We start from the raw sequence: 13,597 nt of genomic DNA, 5'->3' as shown, positions 1-13,597 counted from the left end.
GATCCACAGGAGAGTCAGGTTACCACGGACATGTCACACCTTGTCGTCAACACGTACGGGCGAATGAAATTGCTGCCCAAATTCCACTGCTCTCGCCTAGAGTGCAACTGCTATTCCCTTCTCTTCAATGTTTGCAAATGGGTGAGATGGGTCCGACTGGGGTCACTAGACAGCAGACACTCGGATCCTGACACTCTAGTTCCCCAAAGGGTCACTGGCAAATCCACGTGTACAGAGGTGAAATCGGATAGGCGTGGTCTACATCGAACGTGCACAAGATATCGCTGCCGTGTAGGGGGATACCGTGAAGAGCAAGCCCAGTGCGGGACGCTCAACGAGCACGCACCCAGGCCGAAGTGCTCCTCAAAGGTGACCCTTGCGGGGACGGGAATCCAGCCTGCCTCCCTGCTTCTCGCCACGTGCTCCTCCAAGGAGCAGCTCTAGCATCACCTCTGCCCGAGGGAACACACACAGCCAAGCCCCACCTGGGACACACAGCCTCTCCGACTCACGGAGGACAGCCGGGGGTCCCAGAGTCCTCTGTCTGCCCCCACAAAGCACGCTCTCGGGGCAAAAGCAGCCACACTCCACGCCAGGGAACACTTACTGGGGTGTGAGGAAATCCAGAGGGTCTTTCACACTGGTGTGTCTTCTCAGACCCTCGAGCAGCCGACAGCACTCTCTCAAAGCACTCGGTGAGCCTCGCCTGGGCGGCCAGACACGGCCGAGCCCGGGGCCTCCTTCAGCTGCCTCCGGGGTGGCCGCCTCTGCTTTCTGCTTTCTCAGAGAAAAGCTTCCTGAAGGACCCTTGCGACTAGACGGGAAAGAATCCTCCAGCAATGCGGGAGACACAGGTTGCATCCCTGGGTTGGGAAAGATCCCCTGGAGAAAGAAATGGCAACCCACTCCACGACTGCTGCCAGCAAAGTCCCACGGACACAGGAGCCGGGATGCAGAGAGTCGGACACGACCGAGAAACTGAAAAACAGCTGGCTCGCAAGTGCCACGCACGAGGCCAGCATTGCAAAGAAGCCTTCGGACTAGTCATCCTTCTCCAAGAGCGACGTGTCCGCACAGGCTGAAAGGACACTCCCCGGGTCCTCTTGGAAGACGTTTCCCGCACTGCCCGGGGGTTTCAGGGGCTCTAATCATTGAGCCAGGTTGCCAAAGAAAACAAGGCTTGGCGCCGGTTGCTTAGCTGCCAAGTCGTCTCTGACGCCTTGCAATAACCTAGGGCTCTGGCGCACCAGGATCCTCTGTCCCTGAGCTCTGCAAGTCACATTTTCTCAGAGAGAAACTCTGAAGGAAGGACCATCCCCAGGGCGAATGGAGCCCACAGGTGACCAGGGGTCCTGGCACCACTGAGAGACCTGGCGGAGTCTCGCGGCCTCCGAAGTTCCCAAGGCCACTCAAGTCTGTCTGCAGAGAGGGGACGGCCGAGCCGGCCTCTTTCGCACAAGCTTTCCGAAGCCTCTTGTCCTGCACTTGTAGCCCGGAAGAGGCAGGCTGTCTCCACCTCCCAGGCGCTGCAGAACACGGCAGAACACGGCTGCCCGCAACAAGCCATCTCCAAAACCTAAGAACCCTTCACAGGCTGGTCCTAGGCAACAGAAAGGAGCACCTGGCTTTAGAGCAGGAGGGAGTCTGGGGTCCACCTCTGCCATGAGGCAGCGGAGCTCCCGCTTGCCGACTTCAACACCCTGCCAACATTGCGCGGCGTGTCGTCCCTTTCCGCAGCTGCTCTCGCCACACTCTTCATGGCTGGCACGCTCGGTGAGGTCACCGTCTTCCCGACAGCAAAAGAGACATACCTCCACCTGACACGGAGCAGTAGTGGCTGCATACTGCCGTGGCTCAGGCTGGCCCCAGAGAAGAGGCAGAGCTGCCCAGACGCGCATTGGCCAGGATGCCCAACAGGTGCACACTCTCTCCACATCGCGACTCCCAGCCACCCTTGGGCTCCGGCATGCCCGAGTGCAGTGCGAAGCCTTCAAAGTCTTTATCTGGGCTCTGGAGACAGTCACTTCCCTCTGCTCAGCAGCTTCTATACTTCTTCGGACGGACAGTCGCCCAGCCGTGTCCCACTCTGTCAGACCCTCCCCGGACTGCAGCACGCCAGTCTTGCCGGCTTCTTCTCGATTGCTCGATGGCTGTGATTTTCACACCTTCCTCAGGCATCGCAACTGAAATTATACAACAAAAAAACAAAACAACAACCGTACTAGAACTCCTGGAATGTAACAGGTAGTTGTCTTCACGACTTGTTTATACAAAGCTCGGATTCAAGGTCCGATATTCAACGGAGGGTGAGGAAAACACTGTGGGTACTCTCGAAAACATCCTCCCTCCAAAGAGGAGTCACATTAACAGAAACCCTTCCCGACGCATATTCCCAGAGGGTACACACACACACACACACACACATCTGTAAAGCCACAGGAAAAGCTGACCATTTTGTTTCTTTCAATACACTTTCTCATTACCCTCTGATCAGAGATACAGCAACTTTATCCTCTGGCAAATGTAGACCTTCACTCTGGAGCAGAGGAGGTGTTCTCAACGCACGTGGTCTCCGATCAGCAAGAGGCAGCCACCTCGGAGTCAAGCGCAATCTCACCCAACATGCGCAGGCTACCTCCTCAGAAACTCTCACAGGATCCTGGGGCACCCATGCTGCACTTCCACTTGCACACCACGGCTTACCCTGAGCAGCAAGGTTTCAGGAAAGTACTGCCCTCACGCCTCGTGTATAATACTATCAGGAAACAGGAAACCTTGGGACATGTTCGAAATAGCACGGGAACACACCATTTAACTCCAGGAGAACCGAGTCATACAAGGCAATATGACAGGGGGAGCCCAAGGGGGTTTCTGAACGGTTGGGGATGACGTGCGGGAAACCAGCGGATCTGGCTCGAGAACATCGTCCCACCATCTTGAGCAGAGGGCATGAGCCAAACCTTGACTTCCCCAGATTCTCAGAAAGCCACCTCACGGAGAAGTAACCTGCCTGCATCCTCAGTCTGTCTCAATGCACCGTGGACTGGACGATCGAGGAACCATCTGAGGAGCCTTCCCATCTCACCCATGGTGCTTGGTGAGGCGGGCGATCCACAGGAGAGTCAGGTTACCACGGACATGTCACACCTTGTCGTCAACACGTACGGGCGAATGAAATTGCTGCCCAAATTCCACTGCTCTCGCCTAGAGTGCAACTGCTATTCCCTTCTCTTCAATGTTTGCAAATGGGTGAGATGGGTCCGACTGGGGTCACTAGACAGCAGACACTCGGATCCTGACACTCTAGTTCCCCAAAGGGTCACTGGCAAATCCACGTGTACAGAGGTGAAATCGGATAGGCGTGGTCTACATCGAACGTGCACAAGATATCGCTGCCGTGTAGGGGGATACCGTGAAGAGCAAGCCCAGTGCGGGACGCTCAACGAGCACGCACCCAGGCCGAAGTGCTCCTCAAAGGTGACCCTTGCGGGGACGGGAATCCAGCCTGCCTCCCTGCTTCTCGCCACGTGCTCCTCCAAGGAGCAGCTCTAGCATCACCTCTGCCCGAGGGAACACACACAGCCAAGCCCCACCTGGGACACACAGCCTCTCCGACTCACGGAGGACAGCCGGGGGTCCCAGAGTCCTCTGTCTGCCCCCACAAAGCACGCTCTCGGGGCAAAAGCAGCCACACTCCACGCCAGGGAACACTTACTGGGGTGTGAGGAAATCCAGAGGGTCTTTCACACTGGTGTGTCTTCTCAGACCCTCGAGCAGCCGACAGCACTCTCTCAAAGCACTCGGTGAGCCTCGCCTGGGCGGCCAGACACGGCCGAGCCCGGGGCCTCCTTCAGCTGCCTCCGGGGTGGCCGCCTCTGCTTTCTGCTTTCTCAGAGAAAAGCTTCCTGAAGGACCCTTGCGACTAGACGGGAAAGAATCCTCCAGCAATGCGGGAGACACAGGTTGCATCCCCGGGTTGGGAAAGATCCCCTGGAGAAAGAAATGGCAACCCACTCCACGACTGCTGCCAGCAAAGTCCCACGGACACAGGAGCCGGGATGCAGAGAGTCGGACACGACCGAGAAACTGAAAAACAGCTGGCTCGCAAGTGCCACGCACGAGGCCAGCATTGCAAAGAAGCCTTCGGACTAGTCATCCTTCTCCAAGAGCGACGTGTCCGCACAGGCTGAAAGGACACTCCCCGGGTCCTCTTGGAAGACGTTTCCCGCACTGCCCGGGGGTTTCAGGGGCTCTAATCATTGAGCCAGGTTGCCAAAGAAAACAAGGCTTGGCGCCGGTTGCTTAGCTGCCAAGTCGTCTCTGACGCCTTGCAATAACCTAGGGCTCTGGCGCACCAGGATCCTCTGTCCCTGAGCTCTGCAAGTCACATTTTCTCAGAGAGAAACTCTGAAGGAAGGACCATCCCCAGGGCGAATGGAGCCCACAGGTGACCAGGGGTCCTGGCACCAGTGAGAGACCTGGCGGAGTCTCGCGGCCTCCCAAGTTCCCAAGGCCACTCAAGTCTGTCTGCAGAGAGGGGACGGCCGAGCCGAGCCGGCCTCTTTCGCACAAGCTTTCCGAAGCCTCTTGTCCTGCACTTGCAGCCCGGAAGAGGCAGGCTGTCTCCACCTCCCAGGCGCTGCAGAACACGGCAGAACACGGCTGCCCGCAACAAGCCATCTCCAAAACCTAAGAACCCTTCACAGGCTGGTCCTAGGCAACAGAAAGGAGCACCTGGCTTTAGAGCAGGAGGGAGTCTGGGGTCCACCTCTGCCATGAGGCAGCGGAGCTCCCGCTTGCCGACTTCAACACCCTGCCAACATTGCGCGGCGTGTCGTCCCTTTCCGCAGCTGCTCTCGCCACACTCTTCATGGCTGGCACGCTCGGTGAGGTCACCGTCTTCCCGACAGCAAAAGAGACATACCTCCACCTGACACGGAGCAGTAGTGGCTGCATACTGCCGTGGCTCAGGCTGGCCCCAGAGAAGAGGCAGAGCTGCCCAGACGCGCATTGGCCAGGATGCCCAACAGGTGCACACTCTCTCCACATCGCGACTCCCAGCCACCCTTGGGCTCCGGCATGCCCGAGTGCAGTGCGAAGCCTTCAAAGTCTTTATCTGGGCTCTGGAGACAGTCACTTCCCTCTGCTCAGCAGCTTCTATACTTCTTCGGACGGACAGTCGCCCAGCCGTGTCCCACTCTGTCAGACCCTCCCCGGACTGCAGCACGCCAGTCTTGCCGGCTTCTTCTCGATTGCTCGATGGCTGTGATTTTCACACCTTCCTCAGGCATCGCAACTGAAATTATACAACAAAAAAACAAAACAACAACCGTACTAGAACACCTGGAATGTAACAGGTAGTTGTCTTCACGACTTGTTTATACAAAGCTCGGATTCAAGGTCCGATATTCAACGGAGGGTGAGGAAAACACTGTGGGTACTCTCGAAAACATCCTCCCTCCAAAGAGGAGTCACATTAACAGAAACCCTTCCCAACGCATATTCCCAGAGGGTACACACACACACACACACACACACACACACACACACATCTGTAAAGCCACAGGAAAAGCTGACCATTTTGTTTCTTTCAATACACTTTCTCATTACCCTCTGATCAGAGAAACAGCAACTTTATCCTCTGGAAAATGTAGACCTTCACTCTGGAGCAGAGGAGGTGTTCTCAACGCACGTGGTCTCCGATCAGCAAGAGGCAGCCACCTCGGAGTCGAGCGCAATCTCACCCAACATGCGCAGGCTACCTCCTCAGAAACTCTCACAGGATCCTGGGGCACCCATGCTGCACTTCCACTTGCACACCACGGCTTACCCTGAGCACCAAGGTTTCAGGAAAGTACTGCCCTCACGCCTCGTGTATAATACTATCAGGAAACAGGAAACCTTGGGACATGTTCGAAATAGCACGGGAACACACCATTTAACTCCAGGAGAACCGAGTCATACAAGGCAATATGACAGGGGGAGCCCAAGGGGGTTTCTGAACGGTTGGGGATGACGTGCGGGAAACCAGCGGATCTGGCTCGAGAACATCGTCCCACCATCTTGAGCAGAGGGCATGAGCCAAACCTTGACTTCCCCAGATTCTCAGAAAGCCACCTCATGGAGAAGTAACCTGCCTGTGTCCTTAGTCTGTCTCAATGCCCCGTGGACTGGACGATCGAAGAACCATCTGAGGAGCCTTCCCATCTCACCCATGGTGCTTGGTGAGGTGGGCGATCCACAGGAGAGTCAGGTTACCACGGACATGTCACACCTTGTCGTCAACACATACGGGCGAATGAAATTGCTGCCCAAATTCCACTGCTCTCGCCTAGAGTGCAACTGCTATTCCCTTCTCTTCAATGTTTGAAAATGGGTGAGATGGGTCCGACTGGGGTCACTAGACAGCAGACTCTCGGATCCTGACTCTCTAGTTCCCCAAAGGGTCACTGGCAAATCCACGTGTACAGAGGTGAAATCGGATAGGCATGGTCTACATCGAACGTGCACAAGATATCGCTGCCGTGTAAGGGGATACCGTGAAGAGCAAGCCCAGTGCGGGACGCTCAACGAGCACGCACCCAGGCCGAAGTGCTCCTCAAAGGTGACCCTTGCGGGGACGGGAATCCAGCCTGCCTCCCTGCTTCTCGCCACGTGCTCCTCCAAGGAGCAGCTCTAGCATCACCTCTGCCCGAGGGAACACACACAGCCAAGCCCCACCTGGGACACACAGTCTCTCCGACTCACGGAGGACAGCCCGGGGTCCCAGAGTCCTCTGTCTGCCCCCACAAAGCACGCTCTCGGGGCAAAAGCAGCCACACTCCACGCCAGGGAACACTTACTGGGGTGTGAGGAAATCCAGAGGGTCTTTCACACTGGTGTGTCTTCTCAGACCCTCGAGCAGCCGACAGCACTCTCTCAAAGCACTCGGTGAGCCTCGCCTGGGTGGCCAGACACGGCCGAGCCCGGGGCCTCCTTCAGCTGCCTCCGGGGTGGCCGCCTCTGCTTTCTGCTTTCTCAGGGAAAAGCTTCCTGAAGGACCCTTGCGACTAGACGGGAAAGAATCCTCCAGCAATGCGGGAGACACAGGTTGCATCCCTGGGTTGGGAAAGATCCCCTGGAGAAAGAAATGGCAACCCACTCCACGACTGCTGCCAGCAAAGTCCCACGGACACAGGAGCCGGGATGCAGAGAGTCGGACACGACCGAGAAACTGAAAAACAGCTGGCTCGCAAGTGCCACGCACGAGGCCAGCATTGCAAAGAAGCCTTCGGACTAGTCATCCTTCTCCAAGAGCGACGTGTCCGCACAGGCTGAAAGGACACTCCCCGGGTCCTCTTGGAAGACGTTTCCCGCACTGCCCGGGGGTTTCAGGGGCTCTAATCATTGAGCCAGGTTGCCAAAGAAAACAAGGCTTGGCGCCGGTTGCTTAGCTGCCAAGTCGTCTCTGACGCCTTGCAATAACCTAGGGCTCTGGCGCACCAGGATCCTCTGTCCCTGAGCTCTGCAAGTCACATTTTCTCAGAGAGAAACTCTGAAGGAAGGACCATCCCCAGGGCGAATGGAGCCCACAGGTGACCAGGGGTCCTGGCACCACTGAGAGACCTGGCGGAGTCTCGCGGCCTCCGAAGTTCCCAAGGCCACTCAAGTCTGTCTGCAGAGAGGGGACGGCCGAGCCGGCCTCTTTCGCACAAGCTTTCCAAAGCCTCTTGTCCTGCACTTGCAGCCCGGAAGAGGCAGGCTATCTCCACCTCCCAGGCGCTGCAGAACACGGCAGAACACGGCTGCCCGCAACAAGCCATCTCCAAAACCTAAGAACCCTTCACAGGCTGGTCCTAGGCAACAGAAAGGAGCACCTGGCTTTAGAGCAGGAGGGAGTCTGGGGTCCACCTCTGCCATGAGGCAGCGGAGCTCCCGCTTGCCGACTTCAACACCCTGCCAACATTGCGCGGCGTGTCGTCCCTTTCCGCAGCTGCTCTCGCCACACTCTTCATGGCTGGCACGCTCGGTGAGGTCACCGTCTTCCCAACAGCAAAAGAGACATACCTCCACCTGACACGGAGCAGTAGTGGCTGCATACTGCCGTGGCTCAGGCTGGCCCCAGAGAAGAGGCAGAGCTGCCCAGACGCGCATTGGCCAGGATGCCCAACAGGTGCACACTCTCTCTACATCGCGACTCCCAGCCACCCTATGGCTCCGCCATGCCCGAGTGCAGTGCGAAGCCTTCAAAGTCTTTATCTGGGCTCTGGAGACAGTCACTTCCCTCTGCTCAGCAGCTTCTATACTTCTTCGGACGGACAGTCGCCCAGCCGTGTCCCACTCTGTTAGACCCTCCCCGGACTGCAGCACACCAGTCTTGCCGGCTTCTTCTCGATTGCTCGATGGCTGTGATTTTCACACCTTCCTCAGGCATCGCAACTGAAATTATACAACAAAAAAACAAAACAACAACCGTACTAGAACTCCTGGAATGTAACAGGTAGTTGTCTTCACGACTTGTTTTTACAAAGCTCGGATTCAAGATTCGATATTCAACGGAGGGTGAGGAAAACACTGTGGGTACTCTCGAAAATATCCTCCCTCCAAAGAGGAGTCACATTAACAGAAACCCTTCCCGACGCATATTCCCAGAGGGTACACACACACACACACACACACACACACACACACACATCTGTAAAGCCACAGGAAAAGCTGACCATTTTGTTTCTTTCAATACACTTTCTCATTACCCTCTGATCAGAGAAACAGCAACTTTATCCTCTGGCAAATGTAGACCTTCACTCTGGAGCAGAGGAGGTGTTCTCAATGCACGTGGTCTCCGATCAGCAAGAGGCAGCCACCTCGGAGTCGAGCGCAATCTCACCCAACATGCGCAGGCTACCTCCTCAGAAACTCTCACAGGATCCTGGGGCACCCATGCTGCACTTCCACTTGCACACCACGGCTTACCCTGAGCACCAAGGTTTCAGGAAAGTACTGCCCTCACGCCTCGTGTATAATACTATCAGGAAACAGGAAACCTTGGGACATGTTCGAAATAGCACGGGAACACACCATTTAACTCCAGGAGAACCGAGTCATACAAGGCAATATGACAGGGGGAGCCCAAGGGGGTTTCTGAACGGTTGGGGATGACGTGCGGGAAACCAGCGGATCTGGCTCGAGAACATCGTCCCACCATCTTGAGCAGAGGGCATGAGCCAAACCTTGACTTCCCCAGATTCTCAGAAAGCCACCTCATGGAGAAGTAACCTGCCTGTGTCCTTAGTCTGTCTCAATGCCCCGTGGACTGGACGATCGAAGAACCATCTGAGGAGCCTTCCCATCTCACCCATGGTGCTTGGTGAGGCGGGCGATCCACAGGAGAGTCAGGTTACCACGGACATGTCACACCTTGTCGTCAACACGTACGGGCGAATGAAATTGCTGCCCAAATTCCACTGCTCTCGCCTAGAGTGCAACTGCTATTCCCTTCTCTTCAATGTTTGCAAATGGGTGAGATGGGTCCGACTGGGGTCACTAGACAGCAGACACTCGGATCCTGACACTCTAGTTCCCCAAAGGGTCACTGGCAAATCCACGTGTACAGAGGTGAAATCGGATAGGCGTGGTCTACATCGAACGTGCACAAGATATCGCTGCCGTGTAGGGGGATACCGTGAAGAGCAAGCCCAGTGCGGGACGCTCAACGAGCACGCACCCAGGCCGAAGTGCTCCTCAAAGGTGACCCTTGCGGGGACGGGAATCCAGCCTGCCTCCCTGCTTCTCGCCACGTGCTCCTCCAAGGAGCAGCTCTAGCATCACCTCTGCCCGAGGGAACACACACAGCCAAGCCCCACCTGGGACACACAGCCTCTCCGACTCACGGAGGACAGCCGGGGGTCCCAGAGTCCTCTGTCTGCCCCCACAAAGCACGCTCTCGGGGCAAAAGCAGCCACACTCCACGCCAGGGAACACTTACTGGGGTGTGAGGAAATCCAGAGGGTCTTTCACACTGGTGTGTCTTCTCAGACCCTCGAGCAGCCGACAGCACTCTCTCAAAGCACTCGGTGAGCCTCGCCTGGGCGGCCAGACACGGCCGAGCCCGGGGCCTCCTTCAGCTGCCTCCGGGGTGGCCGCCTCTGCTTTCTGCTTTCTCAGAGAAAAGCTTCCTGAAGGACCCTTGCGACTAGACGGGAAAGAATCCTCCAGCAATGCGGGAGACACAGGTTGCATCCCTGGGTTGGGAAAGATCCCCTGGAGAAAGAAATGGCAACCCACTCCACGACTGCTGCCAGCAAAGTCCCACGGACACAGGAGCCGGGATGCAGAGAGTCGGACACGACCGAGAAACTGAAAAACAGCTGGCTCGCAAGTGCCACGCACGAGGCCAGCATTGCAAAGAAGCCTTCGGACTAGTCATCCTTCTCCAAGAGCGACGTGTCCGCACAGGCTGAAAGGACACTCCCCGGGTCCTCTTGGAAGACGTTTCCCGCACTGCCCGGGGGTTTCAGGGGCTCTAATCATTGAGCCAGGTTGCCAAAGAAAACAAGGCTTGGCGCCGGTTGCTTAGCTGCCAAGTCGTCTCTGACGCCTTGCAATAACCTAGGGCTCTGGCGCACCAGGATCCTCTGTCCCTGAGCTCTGCAAGTCACATTTTCTCAGAGAGAAACTCTGAAGGAAGGACCATCCCCAGGGCGAATGGAGCCCACAGGTGACCAGGGGTCCTGGCACCACTGAGAGACCTGGCGGAGTCTCGCGGCCTCCGAAGTTCCCAAGGCCACTCAAGTCTGTCTGCAGAGAGGGGACGGCCGAGCCGGCCTCTTTCGCACAAGCTTTCCGAAGCCTCTTGTCCTGCACTTGTAGCCCGGAAGAGGCAGGCTGTCTCCACCTCCCAGGCGCTGCAGAACACGGCAGAACACGGCTGCCCGCAACAAGCCATCTCCAAAACCTAAGAACCCTTCACAGGCTGGTCCTAGGCAACAGAAAGGAGCACCTGGCTTTAGAGCAGGAGGGAGTCTGGGGTCCACCTCTGCCATGAGGCAGCGGAGCTCCCGCTTGCCGACTTCAACACCCTGCCAACATTGCGCGGCGTGTCGTCCCTTTCCGCAGCTGCTCTCGCCACACTCTTCATGGCTGGCACGCTCGGTGAGGTCACCGTCTTCCCGACAGCAAAAGAGACATACCTCCACCTGACACGGAGCAGTAGTGGCTGCATACTGCCGTGGCTCAGGCTGGCCCCAGAGAAGAGGCAGAGCTGCCCAGACGCGCATTGGCCAGGATGCCCAACAGGTGCACACTCTCTCCACATCGCGACTCCCAGCCACCCTTGGGCTCCGGCATGCCCGAGTGCAGTGCGAAGCCTTCAAAGTCTTTATCTGGGCTCTGGAGACAGTCACTTCCCTCTGCTCAGCAGCTTCTATACTTCTTCGGACGGACAGTCGCCCAGCCGTGTCCCACTCTGTCAGACCCTCCCCGGACTGCAGCACGCCAGTCTTGCCGGCTTCTTCTCGATTGCTCGATGGCTGTGATTTTCACACCTTCCTCAGGCATCGCAACTGAAATTATACAACAAAAAAACAAAACAACAACCGTACTAGAACTCCTGGAATGTAACAGGTAGTTGTCTTCACGACTTGTTTATACAAAGCTCGGATTCAAGGTCCGATATTCAACGGAGGGTGAGGAAAACACTGTGGGTACTCTCGAAAACATCCTCCCTCCAAAGAGGAGTCACATTAACAGAAACCCTTCCCGACGCATATTCCCAGAGGGTACACACACACACACACACACACATCTGTAAAGCCACAGGAAAAGCTGACCATTTTGTTTCTTTCAATACACTTTCTCATTACCCTCTGATCAGAGATACAGCAACTTTATCCTCTGGCAAATGTAGACCTTCACTCTGGAGCAGAGGAGGTGTTCTCAACGCACGTGGTCTCCGATCAGCAAGAGGCAGCCACCTCGGAGTCAAGCGCAATCTCACCCAACATGCGCAGGCTACCTCCTCAGAAACTCTCACAGGATCCTGGGGCACCCATGCTGCACTTCCACTTGCACACCACGGCTTACCCTGAGCAGCAAGGTTTCAGGAAAGTACTGCCCTCACGCCTCGTGTATAATACTATCAGGAAACAGGAAACCTTGGGACATGTTCGAAATAGCACGGGAACACACCATTTAACTCCAGGAGAACCGAGTCATACAAGGCAATATGACAGGGGGAGCCCAAGGGGGTTTCTGAACGGTTGGGGATGACGTGCGGGAAACCAGCGGATCTGGCTCGAGAACATCGTCCCACCATCTTGAGCAGAGGGCATGAGCCAAACCTTGACTTCCCCAGATTCTCAGAAAGCCACCTCACGGAGAAGTAACCTGCCTGCATCCTCAGTCTGTCTCAATGCACCGTGGACTGGACGATCGAGGAACCATCTGAGGAGCCTTCCCATCTCACCCATGGTGCTTGGTGAGGCGGGCGATCCACAGGAGAGTCAGGTTACCACGGACATGTCACACCTTGTCGTCAACACGTACGGGCAAATGAAATTGCTGCCCAAATTCCACTGCTCTCGCCTAGAGTGCAACTGCTATTCCCTTCTCTTCAATGTTTGCAAATGGGTGAGATGGGTCCGACTGGGGTCACTAGACAGCAGACACTCGGATCCTGACACTCTAGTTCCCCAAAGGGTCACTGGCAAATCCACGTGTACAGAGGTGAAATCGGATAGGCGTGGTCTACATCGAACGTGCACAAGATATCGCTGCCGTGTAGGGGGATACCGTGAAGAGCAAGCCCAGTGCGGGACGCTCAACGAGCACGCACCCAGGCCGAAGTGCTCCTCAAAGGTGACCCTTGCGGGGACGGGAATCCAGCCTGCCTCCCTGCTTCTCGCCACGTGCTCCTCCAAGGAGCAGCTCTAGCATCACCTCTGCCCGAGGGAACACACACAGCCAAGCCCCACCTGGGACACACAGCCTCTCCGACTCAGGGAGGACAGCCGGGGGTCCCAGAGTCCTCTGTCTGCCCCCACAAAGCACGCTCTCGGGGCAAAAGCAGCCACACTCCACGCCAGGGAACACTTACTGGGGTGTGAGGAAATCCAGAGGGTCTTTCACACTGGTGTGTCTTCTCAGACCCTCGAGCAGCCGACAGCACTCTCTCAAAGCACTCGGTGAGCCTCGCCTGGGCGGCCAGACACGGCCGAGCCCGGGGCCTCCTTCAGCTGCCTCCGGGGTGGCCGCCTCTGCTTTCTGCTTTCTCAGAGAAAAGCTTCCTGAAGGACCCTTGCGACTAGACGGGAAAGAATCCTCCAGCAATGCGGGAGACACAGGTTGCATCCCCGGGTTGGGAAAGATCCCCTGGAGAAAGAAATGGCAACCCACTCCACGACTGCTGCCAGCAAAGTCCCACGGACACAGGAGCCGGGATGCAGAGAGTCGGACACGACCGAGAAACTGAAAAACAGCTGGCTCGCAAGTGCCACGCACGAGGCCAGCATTGCAAAGAAGCCTTCGGACTAGTCATCCTTCTCCAAGAGCGACGTGTCCGCACAGGCTGAAAGGACACTCCCCGGGTCCTCTTGGAAGACGTTTCCCGCACTGCCCGGGG

The sequence above is a fragment of the Dama dama genome, chromosome X (assembly GCF_033118175.1).
Source record: "Dama dama isolate Ldn47 chromosome X, ASM3311817v1, whole genome shotgun sequence".
Taxonomy (NCBI): domain Eukaryota; kingdom Metazoa; phylum Chordata; class Mammalia; order Artiodactyla; family Cervidae; genus Dama; species Dama dama.
Note: the sequence above shows the minus strand (reverse complement) of the source record.